Source organism: Xiphophorus couchianus, chromosome 9 (genome assembly GCF_001444195.1).
Source record: "Xiphophorus couchianus chromosome 9, X_couchianus-1.0, whole genome shotgun sequence".
Classification (NCBI taxonomy): Eukaryota; Metazoa; Chordata; class Actinopteri; order Cyprinodontiformes; family Poeciliidae; genus Xiphophorus; species Xiphophorus couchianus.
Window position 1 is genome coordinate 22,955,219 of NC_040236.1, and position 13,347 is coordinate 22,968,565.

Consider the following 13,347-nt stretch of genomic DNA (forward strand, 5'->3'; position numbering starts at 1 on the left):
GCAGCCCGACTCTGACCTGAGAGTCCTGATGTGTTCACATACACAGCCTCTGGCATTTGGCGTGCAGCTTTTATATCTGATTGCTTTCCAGAGAGCGGTTCCGACACCCCGAGTCCACTCATCCGTCCGCGGTGAGTCTAAGCATCAGGATCGTATGGAGACACGCAAACAGGACTCGACACCTTTAGAAAATCTTGTCTTTTGACGAGCGTGTTATGTAAATCACCCACTCGAATCTTCTTGTCTGCTGCCCATAGTCGAGGTGTGCGTGTTGTTTTGTTTACGTGTGGGTGTGAGTGAGCATGTCATGCAGCGGAAAGCGATTCCACTAATGGTTTGCTAACTCTGAGGACTCAGTGACCTTAAAACCATCAGCTGCGGATGTCGCGGACGGAGGGCTTTGTGACACGCCACTCAGTCCGGACGAGCGATCCGAGGTTTGGGTGTCTTTGACCTGGAACGGTTTTATCTCCGAGTGTGGTGTGCCTGCCACGCTTGGCTCGGCTCATTGTGTCAGTGTGAGAAATTCACACCGGTTTATAGATGACCAAGCGAGTGGGGTTGCGTCTTGCCAGAGCCTCCCAAGTGAAAGAACCCCGCTGGAGCCATCTCAGGAGTTCCAGCCAAGTGAGATCCTGTTTCCGTCGACTTGAAGTTCTTTCACAGCCGTCCGGACAAACTAATCTAACAGCACACGTCCGGTGATGTTTGCATTTTGTGCTTCTGCTCTGCCGCGTGCTTTACTTGTTCACTCAGACATCTTATTCTAGCTGCGTGATAACATCAAACTAGATCCAACGTGGAGAGACAGGGTTGACATGCAGCTCATGACTTGCTCAGGCCTTTCTTCAAAATAAAAAAGGTGGCAGCAGGGCCCCTCTCTCCCCACCCAGATCCTTCTCTCCCTCTCTCTCTATCTGAGTTGGCCTGCCTGTCTGCCTTAAATTCAGGCTCCGCAGCAGAATGCGACCCCTCTGGACTTTGGGCAATGTCTCCTGCTCTGGTTACAGAGAGAAACTGACAAAGACCCCGGCAGTAGCGCGCGCATGCCATGAGTTGGAGTGACATTGTGGTGGGTCAGCAGTGGGTCACAGAGATTTTCCTCTCCTGCTTGCTCCTGTCGAGGGCCGCTTGGGGTGTTGGACCAACAAAAACACTTCAGGAGGCAAACAGAAGATGGCCCGCTGCGTAAATCTGCTCACTTCTGTTGTCGAAACAATGGGTTTGCAGTTATTAAAGTGTTTTGCAAAATTCAATTTGCTTCTACTTCAGAAATAATTAGAACAAATTAAAGGCAGTTTGAAGGATCTCACATTAGGTGTAAAGTATTACTTACTAGTGAGGAGTAGAGATGCACCGATCCGATATTAATATCAGTATCGGTCCTGATATTGGAAAAAATTCTAGATCAAGTATTGGTGGCGTTGTGTCGATCCAAAAGGGCAAATCTAGTCAGTCTAGTTCTATGCTTTGTGCTCTGAGTGACATCATGCTTTATTCTTAACTTTACATTATATTTAGGATTCCTAATTGCCCCAATTGCCCTTTCTGAACCATTTGAAAGAAGGTTTATTGCAGTTTATTTTTTTTACCTTTGACCAAGGTGGTTTCTTTATTTATATTTTACATTGGCTATTATACACCTGATGGCGCTGACTGATCAAATGAAAGTTGTTTTTACATGTTTGAACAAACTTGTGATGCTTTTGTTGTATTTAAGCGTGTTGTACTGGTGGAGATTTATCAACTAAATATTTAATTCAGTACAGTCTGAGTTTTAACAAAGGAGAAACATTTTATGTCAATTCAACTCTGTTTCCCTGTATCAGACCAGCTATCGGTATTGGAATTTAAAAAGTAGATCGGTGCATCCCTAATGAGGATTGCCTGATATTTTTGCAAAAATAATAATAATAATAATAATGTTGCTCTTTTAAAAATACAAAATATAAACCTTACAATTGTGTAAGGTTTATATTGGCAGCTTAAAAAAACAGATGTTGAATGAATTTACTTTGTAAGAAAGACACAATTGTATTGTGTTTTATAGCTTACCTTACAGAAGAAGAAATAATGCATTACTAAATTATTATTTGAGTATATTTGGATATACAATATGCAACAATTTACATACATATTAATTTTTTATGTCACTCAGTGTTTGTATGTCCAATTTAGAGGAATGTGTCTTTCTGCTGGGTTTTACAATCTGCAGCATCAATCATTGAGTGTAAAAGCATCGTTCCAGGATTCCTTCAGTCAGATGTTCTTAAGGTTGTATGTTATGATTTCTCAGGTCAGATCTTTTAGTTCTCTGATAAAGAAAAACATCCCTCTTCTTGATCAGATGTAGTTGCTGTTTGTGACTAAAGAGAGGTCAACAGAGACCTGACTCCAAAAATAGGTCAAAATCACTATGGTCTGTTTTTAGTGCAGTTTGCTTTGTGAATCTGGTGCAGAGATGAAGAAAACAGAGCAAACCAGCAACAAAAACCCTGAAAAAGGCTGCACTGCTTTGTGTATTCTAACACCCTCTGTGCTTCCCCCCTCACTCGCCTGTAATAGATAGGACAGCTGCATTTCCTGTAGCACGGGGTCAGTAATAAAAAGTAATGACTTGCTTGAATTCTGTGGGCTCACACCCACTGTACAGGACAAATTATACACACACATAATTGTCTTGGCAAGTCTGGAGACACACGAAGATGTGAAACCCTATTCATGCGAGTGCTATCTAATTGGCTCTCTCCTTTGAGGAATTAGACCGAGTTAATCACGTCTGAATATACAGAACTCAATTAGAACTCGCCGAGCTAACGCAGAGAGCCATGAATATTTGATGACACAGTCAGCAGAAAGCAGAACCTCTGAACGAGCGTACAAGCGGTGTAGGTGTGTACCTGCCGCGGCCTCTCGCCCCGTACGGCGAGCACGCGGAGGGCCCTGAACGCACCGCGCCGGCTGAGGTTTCTGGGGTCTGACTACCTGGATATCCATCATGGAGATGTGATAGACGTGTGGGCAGAGTGCAGTCATTTCCGATTAGTAGCGTATCGCGGCTACATTACAGACTTTCCCCAACTTGTATCTTTCTGCCGATTCCAGTAGAGTAGGGATGTTTTCCGAAACACTCATCGGTTCCTACGTCCTCGTCGTCAATGACAGCGACGGTTGGAGGGGGAGCTTTTGGGGGATATCCAATTGCTAGTTTGGAGAGTCAATTGTCCTATGTTGTGAAGGACATTGATCACTAGGGGCCCCCAATACAGCTGGCACCCTCTCTGTGGCCCTCCTGGTTCGCCTGGGGAACTTGCCTTTGATACATGGATCATTTGATGATGTTGCCCTCGTTGGAGCTCGGTTTTTGAGTTGACATTCCGCCACCTTGCTAAGAGATGAAGCCAACCCCAACATAAGCACGCAATCCCATTCCGCATGCACTCATCGCAGCCCAAACAGCAAACTCAGTCCTGCAACCAAAGCACTTTTGTCACAAAAGTTTTGTTTCCATTGCTACATTAGAAAGTTCTGCAACGATCAGATGACGGAAATATTTACAAATGTGTTACAAATTCTAAGTTATACAAATTAAGAAATATAGAAAGGAGGGCTTTTACAGAGTTTCCTTCCAGCATTGCCCCTTTTTTAGCTAGAGAATCCCCATAGCATGATGCTAACCTGGCCATTGCCTTCCCATGCAATTCCATTTGATTCTCATCTCCCTTCACTGCTCTGTCTGGGACTTCTCCCATTGAACTCGATTCTTCCAGCAGAATTTTAACAGGGCCAATCAGCAAAGAGAAGGAGAAGTTGAGAACTATGACAATTTTTCTGCGCTGTTTTAGTAGAAGTCTGCCTGTAGTTTTAGCAATGGCAGTGGTGGAAGATACATCAAGAACAAATGTTAGTGATTGGGTAAAATTTAAAACCTCAACACAGTCCTCGTCTCCAGGAATAAATCGTTTCTCACTAGCTGAGAGTCCAGAACCTTTGGACGAAGCAAATAGAATAGAACAAGGGCCTGGTTCTTACTAGGCTACCATGATGCTAGCACCACAGTATTTCAACTTGGAAATGTTGTGTTCAGGCAAATGTGCAGCCTAAGTCTTTGTCTTTTTGCTAAAAAGTTCAGTTTTGGTTTCATCTGAGCAGAGCATGTTTGTTTGCATAAAGAACAAATCTTTATGCAAATCTTTATGAAGTCCATGAGTAACATTTGCCTCGTTGACAGATTCTTCTGTGGATCTCCGTAGCTACTGGAGATTTAAAACGGGCCTCTTTGCTGATTCTCTGAAAAAAGATTTTTAGACTTATCCACAAAGTTCTCCCCGACCTGTCTGCTATATACCTTGGTCTTCGTAATCCTGTTTGCTCACTAACGTGAGGCCTCTGAGGCCTTCATCATTAATTAATAGGCAACTCAAAGACAGTTCGTTGCTGTGTTTTTTATTTTATTTCGTCAAGTTGTATTTGTACAAACGTAGAAAATCCTTGCTTTCTTTTCTTTAAATTACATGGTTTTTTTGTTTGTCAATCACAGAAAATCTGGATAAAAATACATCGTTTGTGATTGTAACAGCTTGACAACGTTGTATTCTGATAACAAAGTCAGCATATGATTCGTTATGTTTAGTAACATTGATTCGGTCACACCTTGTAAACTCTGCAATCACCTCAGCGGCAGGGAGCTGTTCACAGCTCTATTCATTTCTATCTCTTGTATTCAAATGAGGGGATGTGGTTATCTGACGCAGTCAGACAAGGCAGTTAGCCGGATTGGTACCAGATTAGATCAGCTCTGCAGTCTGTCTGTAGGAAGAGCTGGGAAATAGAAGTGGCTTCACAGCCAGTTCACAGTTTATCTTTTCGTTTGTTTGGCATTCTATAAAAGTACATCTGGTTGGGAATCGACTAACTTTGGGTGTGTTGTGGTGCTCCGAAGAACAACGAAGATGCAGGGAGTAAAAACGTTAAAGACAGATGAAGTGAAGTACCTGAGGTCATCCAAAACGACAGGCAGGAGAGGAAACGAGAGAGTGGGTTGGAGCAGATTGAAGTCAGTGTGAAGGGTAAAGTATCAGAGGAGGTTGTTATGGATAGGGTAATGAGGATACAGATGATTTGCAGTTTATGCTCATAAAGGGAGAAACTAAAAAAGGGCTGTAGTGCTGCAACTCTGAATATACAGTACTTCTTAATATATACTTACAAAGATTTTTACCCAGTTTGTTACATAGATTTTTAAAAAAAAAACCTGTTGTCTCTCTGAATCTCATTAAACACTAAAACACCAATTCTTTAACCAGTAATTTGAAATCAAAGCTACAGTCGCACTTCTGGCTTGCCATGTACAGTATGTGTGTTTTGAAATGGGTCTAAATGTGAGAAGGAAGGTGATTTTGATCTATGACGTTTTTAAAATGCATTCAGAGTTCAGCTGAGTCATGACCGGGCATGTTGCTTTTCAGTGACCTCCCTGTCTCTCCCCGCTCCTTCATACGACTGGATCAACTGGACATGTGGGAATGAGTGCCTTAAAGTGCTAATTAGTCGCTAAATAATGAGTAGCTAAATCAAATATGCACTGATGTTTGTCTTAGCTGTCTTCATGGGTAAGTTAATATTATGATGCATTTAGTGTGACAGTGGTGGTGTATATGAGGTTTATATGGTGTAAGACAATGGTCTGCAGACTAGCGCCAATCCGCTAAAAGCGGAGCTAACTTTTTACCTAGTTTTGAAAACGGTTAAACAATTAGCTAGCATCAAAGAACATGTAAACTATAATGTCAAAATTAAATTGTAGTCTTTCAAGGCCAGATACAATTTTAGGGTTAATGATAGCTAATATTGAATTTAACACTAGCTTCTGCTGAATACTATGTTGGTGTAGTGCTTTAGCTTTAGCAGAACTCAGTATCAATGAGGTGTTTAAGTCTGAGAAATCACCAAAAGTAAGCTAGGAAACTATTCAAGCACATTTAAGATACATTTAAATGTCAACTATAAACCATCTGTATAACAGACTTTGCTCTCACACATTTGGACCTGGTCTACTCTACAAATATATATAAATAAAACACAGCAGAAATGCCACAAAAATTCATTTGAATGCTGTTAATTATAGTTCTCAAAGGAAAACCTGTACTTGCTTAAAGTAGTACCTGCAGGTTAAACCTTCACACAAACGGCCACTAGTCTCCGATTGGTGCTTTTGTAGCGCTTACCTTGAAATTCCACTGAAACTTGTGGCAGAGTTCCTGGGGTTGAGGGAGACGAACACATATTTTTTCTTTCCATTAATAATGAAATTGGTTAAAGTAGCAGACCAAACAGATTTAGTTAAATTGAAAAGCTATTGAAAGAGGGAAAACAGACAGACAGCGGAAGAGTTCTGACTTTCCAAGACACTTAAGCAAACTGCCGGGGTTAAACGCTCATCAGCCAATCATGCTTCCTAATGGCTACTAGTTCAAGGCGCTTGTCTTTTACAACAGCAGGATGGAAAAGCCAATTTATTTTAAATAACATAAAGATAATGAGCTTTATTATGCTTATGGCGTCCGTGACCTTGGTGGTCTCAAAAATTTGGTAAAAAAAAAAAAAGAGGCTGAAATAGATAAAGTTCTTTGTCTCGGCACATCCTTTCATTAGCTTTTCTTAAGAATGAAGCTCGCTTTGTTACTTTACCTCTAAACCCACTGCCCTCCGGAGGGTCTGCTTCTGAGCACGAGAATCAACAGGAAGGCAGAACGGCGGTTCTGAGTCACACTGGACCCGAAACCGATGCTGTTCATCACCAGAGTCTGAAATAAAATGGTTGCTAAAGAACGCTTTGAAAAGAAATGAACCCAGAACTCGGCAGACCCAAAGTTGGCAGTGGAAATATGGCATTTAAGTAACGCGCTTTTGTGGTAACGAGGAAGATATGATCCGGAGAACAGTAGGCATGGTAACCTGCGTAAGTAATTAACCTCGGTGACACTGAATCCCACTGCTGAACCTCTTCAAAGACCAGCATGGCTATCAGATATGTGACGGGTCCCAGCTGCTTTCAGCTCGGTTAACTAATGTGCTCTCATGGTTAGAGACACGGTTCCTAAAGTCGGAGCACAAAGAAAATCACTCTTCCTTCCTCTCCTTAATAGATGCCTTAACTCTTATAATCCCCACTAATTGAGAACATTTTGACTTTTAAAATGAAGATGTGAGAGCTGAAAGAACACAGAGCATCCATGTTCTGCTTTGGTTTCGGAGGTAAAGTAAGAACGCCGTTTTATTGGGTGCAACTCGCGAGTACCGGATGGGACGGCCTTTCGTATTTACCATTGCCTGAATTCGTTTTTTAAATGAGATTCAACAAGATTTCACAATTCAGATTTTTAATCCTTTAAGATCAAAAGTCAAAATTCTGCAAAAAAAAAAAAGTCCGAAATTCTGATTTTAATCTCAGAAACTCTGAACTTTTTTCCCCTCAGTGACCCTGATCCTCTTCCACAGACTTCAGTGTAATATTCAAAGAAATTTCACTCCATCGCACCTTGAAGTTACAGGATATTGAATCATAAATGGACTGGCACTCTTTATCAATACTGCCTTTTCTCATCTGTCTAGAATTCATATTTTTGGACCAAAGCGTCCTGATTGGACGATCCGTACGGTGAGTTGTTCTGTCACTGGCTTCCTCTGGTATCCGGTTTTCCGAGCTCCCAGATGCCGTCTGATTTATCCGTTATGTAGCCAGCGATGCTCTGAATCGACTGGAAGTCACTTCACCAGAGAGCTTTCTTGGAAAACACTTGGTGGCAGTAAAGCTGAAAGCTCCGTTTGTCGTTTGCAGTGATGGACGCCTTGCTGGGTGGTGTGCGTGTGTGTGTGGGTGTGGGCGTGTGTGTGTGTGCTCACAGTCTGTCAGTTCTATTATGTTTATATACCAAGCAAGTGGAAGCAATAGGGATGGGGGGGACACACCATCCCTCAGGCAAAAGCTCATGAGACAAAGAGAGAGGAAACAGAAAAACAATGACGTGCCGATGCTCTCTCATTACCACAATTCTGAATCACTCCATGCAAAACGGGACATTAATTGCGCGGCTGCAGAGTTTATCGGCGAAAAGGCGTATTCAAATAGGCAGCGATAAGTCCGGCGTGGAGGGAAGGCCGCAGCAGTGTGAGGGCCAGCGGTGTGACCAAGGTTGGCTAGAGAGAGAGATAGCAGCTTGTAAAAATCAGGAGGCGAGAGCCACAACGACAACAGGTGTGGGAGAGGTCCTCTACATTACTAAAAGGAATCAGTAACATCTAGGCAAACGGTCTGAACGAGGCAAATCACGCTGCGGAAGAGATACGGCTCGCCCGCTTCAAATGCTGCCATTGTTCCCCTAACCCGAGTATGTAAAGCGGAGGCCGAGATAAGCGCCCTGATTATCGCCTACTATGATACACGGCAGTATTCTTTGTTGGATGGCAATCAATGTGCGAAAAGCGTATTCTTGCAATTCCTGGCAAATGGAGTGATGGCGTCTACTCAGGGCGAGTTTCCCCCAGTGGTGCTTCGTCCACCTGGAAGACGTCCTACAACAAATGTGACAAGGTGCCGACGCCTTGTTGGAAAGAAAATCCATTTCACATGAAGAGAACACATAACCAAAACCAAAAGTGGGAAATGAGCTTCCAGTTTATAAGACAAGGTGTTCAAGCGGTTTATTGAGCGAGGATTTTGCATCGTTTGGAGAAACGTTTACTAGATCCTGCCTGGTTTTTAGCTTGTGTTTCTTTCAAGTGAAAAGATGAGTGAGGAGAGTCAGGCAGGTGTGTTCAGCAACAAATTTCGCTTTAAAAAATTCTGATGAAAGTTTGGATAAAATGAATGTGATGTGTACATAAAGCAACAATGAATTATCCTTCCTCTGAAGTACAGCCAATTGACAGTTACTATTTCTAACTTAAAGTTTGAAATAAAATGACTTCTTTTAAAACTTCTTTAAAAATGAAACCCAAGATGTTTGATTTGAGACAATAAAAGATTTTCTTAGGCTTTTGAAAACTTTCTGAGGTTTAGAAAGTTAAGCATAGTGATTAACCACAGCGCTAGAGTGTGATTAATCTGATTAAGTGTTATAATCGATTGAAAGCACTACTATATATAAACCTAATCAGTTACCAGTTAAGTTCACGGACATCGGATCGGTGTTGTATCCTGTTACGTACCTGTTGGCAGAAATCCGTTTCCCCCAAACAAAATCATCTTTGGCAAATTAAGAACAGCTCACCAACTGAACTGAATGCTGCTTTTTGTGGGGGGAAAACAGTTAGAAAATCTAAAATAAACACAACCAAACCACCTTGCCGAATGTGATCTGAGACGTTCCTGGACTGACTGGAGTTTGAAGTTTTGGCTCAGTGGGCTCCTACACTCCTCCTCGGAGGCTCAGGGCTTCGAGTTCGCTCCCTAATCGTAACCGAGGCGCACGGCCCTCAGGATGGGAATAAAAGAAAAAATTACTTTCATTAAGAAATTCAGATTTCCTCCACCCTTTTGATCTAGTGCCAGAAGAACATTTATGCTGATGAAATGCATAAATAAAGTTCTTAAATGATCCCATTCCTCTTTAGTGCGTGTGTCGGAGTTGGAGAACCTCCAGACGAGACAACCACAATCACAGTGAGTGCCCCCGAAGAGAGATGACTTCCGAGACGGCCTGCCTCGGCTCCGACTGTCATGAGGCTCGCCGTCCAGACCTTTTCTGCACATGAAGGTGTTTTCTGTAGAACACTGAACAACTGTGTTTTCACAAGTACTCACAACGACTAATTAGTCTTCAAAATTTTGAAAGTGTCTGCTATAAATCAGCAGTTTGTTCAGAGACGCTCCTGTAATAAGACACTTCATTCCTAACTAACTTACCTACAGAAAACCTGAATTTACTGTGATTTTAAGCACTTTAAGCTCTGTCACTACCCACACCTCGCCCGATTACTGCCAGACCACAGTCACTTCGAAGAACCTGTCTGACGACATGAAGTAGATCAAAGAAATCCTGCCTTGATCTCAAGAAATCCAAGAACAGATGAGAAACGATGATGTATATCAGTCCGAAAAGGGTTGATCAATTTTGGGTGATCAGCGATTGGTTGATATTTGCATGTAAAATCGATCTTATCCACCCGCCTTATCTACCTCCTCAGATGCCTGAAAATCAGCGAGCGTCCTCTTCGTGTTTCCAGACTGGGATGCTTTTGAACTCATTTGGCAGGAAAAAAACTACTTTGGGGCGGGTTGTTAAAATTTGGGCTGCTTTTCAGAGGGAAATTCTCTTGAAATAATAGAAATAGTTGTCATTGTGTGCCAGGAAAGCACAAAACTTATAATAAAATGCTGTGTTATTGCACTTATCTTACCGGTTATTTTATTAATTTGTCGACCGTGACATCATCGATGATTAGTGATCGGTTCATCAAGTGTCACGATGTGGTGTTGTTGTAAAACAGCACTGCAAAATCCCAGGGCAACGTCACGATTAAAGGACACAAAAAAACTCAAGTGTCATTGTGTTCAAAGGGTAAAGTCGTTAGCAGTCCCTTCTGGTTCTGGTAGGAATATAATAAAGGACGACCTAAAATGTTGTGAATTGTCACAAGTCTGAATCCAATCAATGGCATATGGGACACAAGACTGACTACAGCCAGCGCGATCAACATGAATTTCATTCGAGGTTGAAATTTGGGCTGGTTCTTTTGGAGTTGGGCGGGTTTGATGTTGTTTCTGGACTGAAAACGGCCAGTCAGCTCTGGCAACCCTGGTCCCCCTTTGCTCTACCATGACAGAGCGCTGACTGACGGACCAACCCACCAGGTCACGTCCGCATGTGCGCAGTTAGCAACAGTCTCCCTATTGCTGCCAACTTAGCGACTCTGATGCTATATTTAACGACTTTTCAGACAAAAAAACTGGTTCAAAATTGGAATTGCAAGATCGGCCAGAAGACTAATATCAGTGCATTCTTAGTTTTCATGATTCAACAATCAGGGAGACAATGGGAACAATTAAAGGGGGCGGTCCAAGGAAAAGCCACTACTGACAAAGAAGAACATGAAGACCCATCTCACATTTGCCAAATAACTGTCTCAATTATTCTCAAGTCATTTTAGAAAATATTCTGACGAAATAAAAGTGGAGGTTGAGAGAGAGAGAGAGTCCTGTTACATCTGGTGCAAAATCAAAACATTTTCAGTAAAAGAGCTAAACATAGTGGTGGTAGTGTTATGGTCTCTGAACGAGGCCATTAGTTCATGACCTTAAGCTCATTTGAGTTTAGCAACAGGACAATGACTCAAAGCACATCGTCAAGTCTACCTCTGATTGGCTTTAAAAAAACAAATACAAGGAAAGAGGTAAAGTTAAGGTCTAAACGTATACCAAATGATCTTAAATAAGCTGTGCTCCTCCAAAGTGGCCGGAGGAAAATTCTCTAAAGCTGTTAACCCATTTTTCCCTCGTCAACTTGTTGCCATGTACGGCTGATCGTGAGAAACTCAAACCCTCTCAGTTCCAGCTGTTGGGGAGGGCTGGGCACTTCTGCTAAATGATTCCCCTGTGGTCTTACCGGATGATGCGCCTTTCCTGACAAAGGAAGCACTTTTACATTTATTGTGCAACGCATTGACAAGAAAACTGCTCATACATTTTTGAAGTGGAATGATAATAATAATAAATTTAAAAAAACCCTGAAAATTAAAAATAACCCTGCTAATTCCTGGGACTTCTGGGCAGACGACTTTTCTGGTAAACTTTGGGTCACCATACAGATTAGACAAAAAGTGGAGGAAAGATATTTCCTCCACTGAAGAGTTACATCCAACACGATCAGCAGTGATTGCAGAATCTCACACATTATCCTGTTGAGTCATGTGAAAAAGAGTAAAAGTTTTGTACTCAACAATCTCTGAATGCAAGTGAGGTTAAATACGGAATCATAACCTGGGATAGAAAAAGTCTGATCCGAAAGGGCAGAATAAAAAGCGTACGGTGTGGCTGTGTGTGTTTGCTGAAGCCCATTATGTAAAACAGGTACCAAATGTTAGTCTGCTGACCTGCTGATGGCAGAAACGCTGGGTCGGTTTCCATGGTTACAAGGTAACCTACTCTGGGAACCCAACTTAATTAGTGGCCAAGGTTTCTTGAATAAGCCCTTGCATTTTTAAGGACTTCCTGTGTTTTTTTTTTTGTTTTTTTTAAATAAATCGTTCCTCTGGTTTGAGGGCAGTGGAGTTTGTTTTAGTACATCTTATAAAAAAAGTTAAATGTAAATATTCTGAGAAGAACAAAACCTCAAAACGTCTCTTGGTGCTCAAACTGGTCCAGTTTTCTCCAGCCTCTTCAGCATTATCAGGCTAAATTAGCCTGAATTCCATCAGACATTTTAAAGACATGATAATAAAAAATCTCAACAGTTTTAATGAGATACAATTGCAGGAAAAAAACAAATTTGGCTAATGGATGGAGACTGGTGGTGTGATGGGACCTTCCTTAATGTAAACACTACATTGTTTCTATGAAGTCTGTCTTGACGTATGTCAAACATCTAGTTGTGGCTTTATTATTGGGAACACCTCATTGATGACAGGCTCGACCCATATCGCCTTCAGAACTGTCAATTCAACAAGATGTCAGAAACATTCTCCAGAGATTCGGTCCATGTTGACATGATGTCATCAATAGCTGAGTTTCTGTGCAAATTGAAATTCCGAAAATAAATTTGCTTAATGGAAACATGACAATTTTGAAAAAAACAAACAAACAAACAAAACTCACGTCTTTTGATAAAACGTTTTCGCGCTAGGATGAGGTGCTATTTCAGCCGTATCTAAATATATGTATTTTGCAATGGAAACAATATTTTTTCATATAAATAATAATAAATGAATATATGTGGGAGTGTAGTCACTCCCATGTATATGGGCCTTGTCGCTTCAAAGCCTAAACCAGATGCTGATGTCTACTCTGATTGGCTGATAGATGATGAGCGTCACGGCTGAGTCATGAATATTTCTCATGTAATTGTCAGACTACATCTGTCGCTGCCATTATTTTTGAATGACTCATCGTTTTTTCATGTGTGATTTTAATTTAATGTCTTATGTAATGAAAACACTACAATTGCAAAACATTAGCAGAATATCAACAAAGATTTGTGCACATTTGAAAAGGACATGCAGCTTATAATAAGATGTACAGCATTTGCAGTAAGTGTGAGAACACCATGACTGGCTGACCACTAAAAATGCTTTTGTGGATCTTGGCTAGCTTTTGATAATCCCTAACTTAAAGTTTAAAATATTGTGAGT

The 13,347-nt window shown here is 41.5% G+C and overlaps 1 protein-coding gene across 7 annotated transcripts in view; it reads right to left on the reverse strand.

Moving 5' to 3' along the window:
* The window catches only part of lpp (LIM domain containing preferred translocation partner in lipoma), a 179,810-nt gene that overhangs the window by 15,348 nt on the left and 151,115 nt on the right, over nucleotides 1-13,347 (reverse strand). The window lies entirely within an intron of this gene.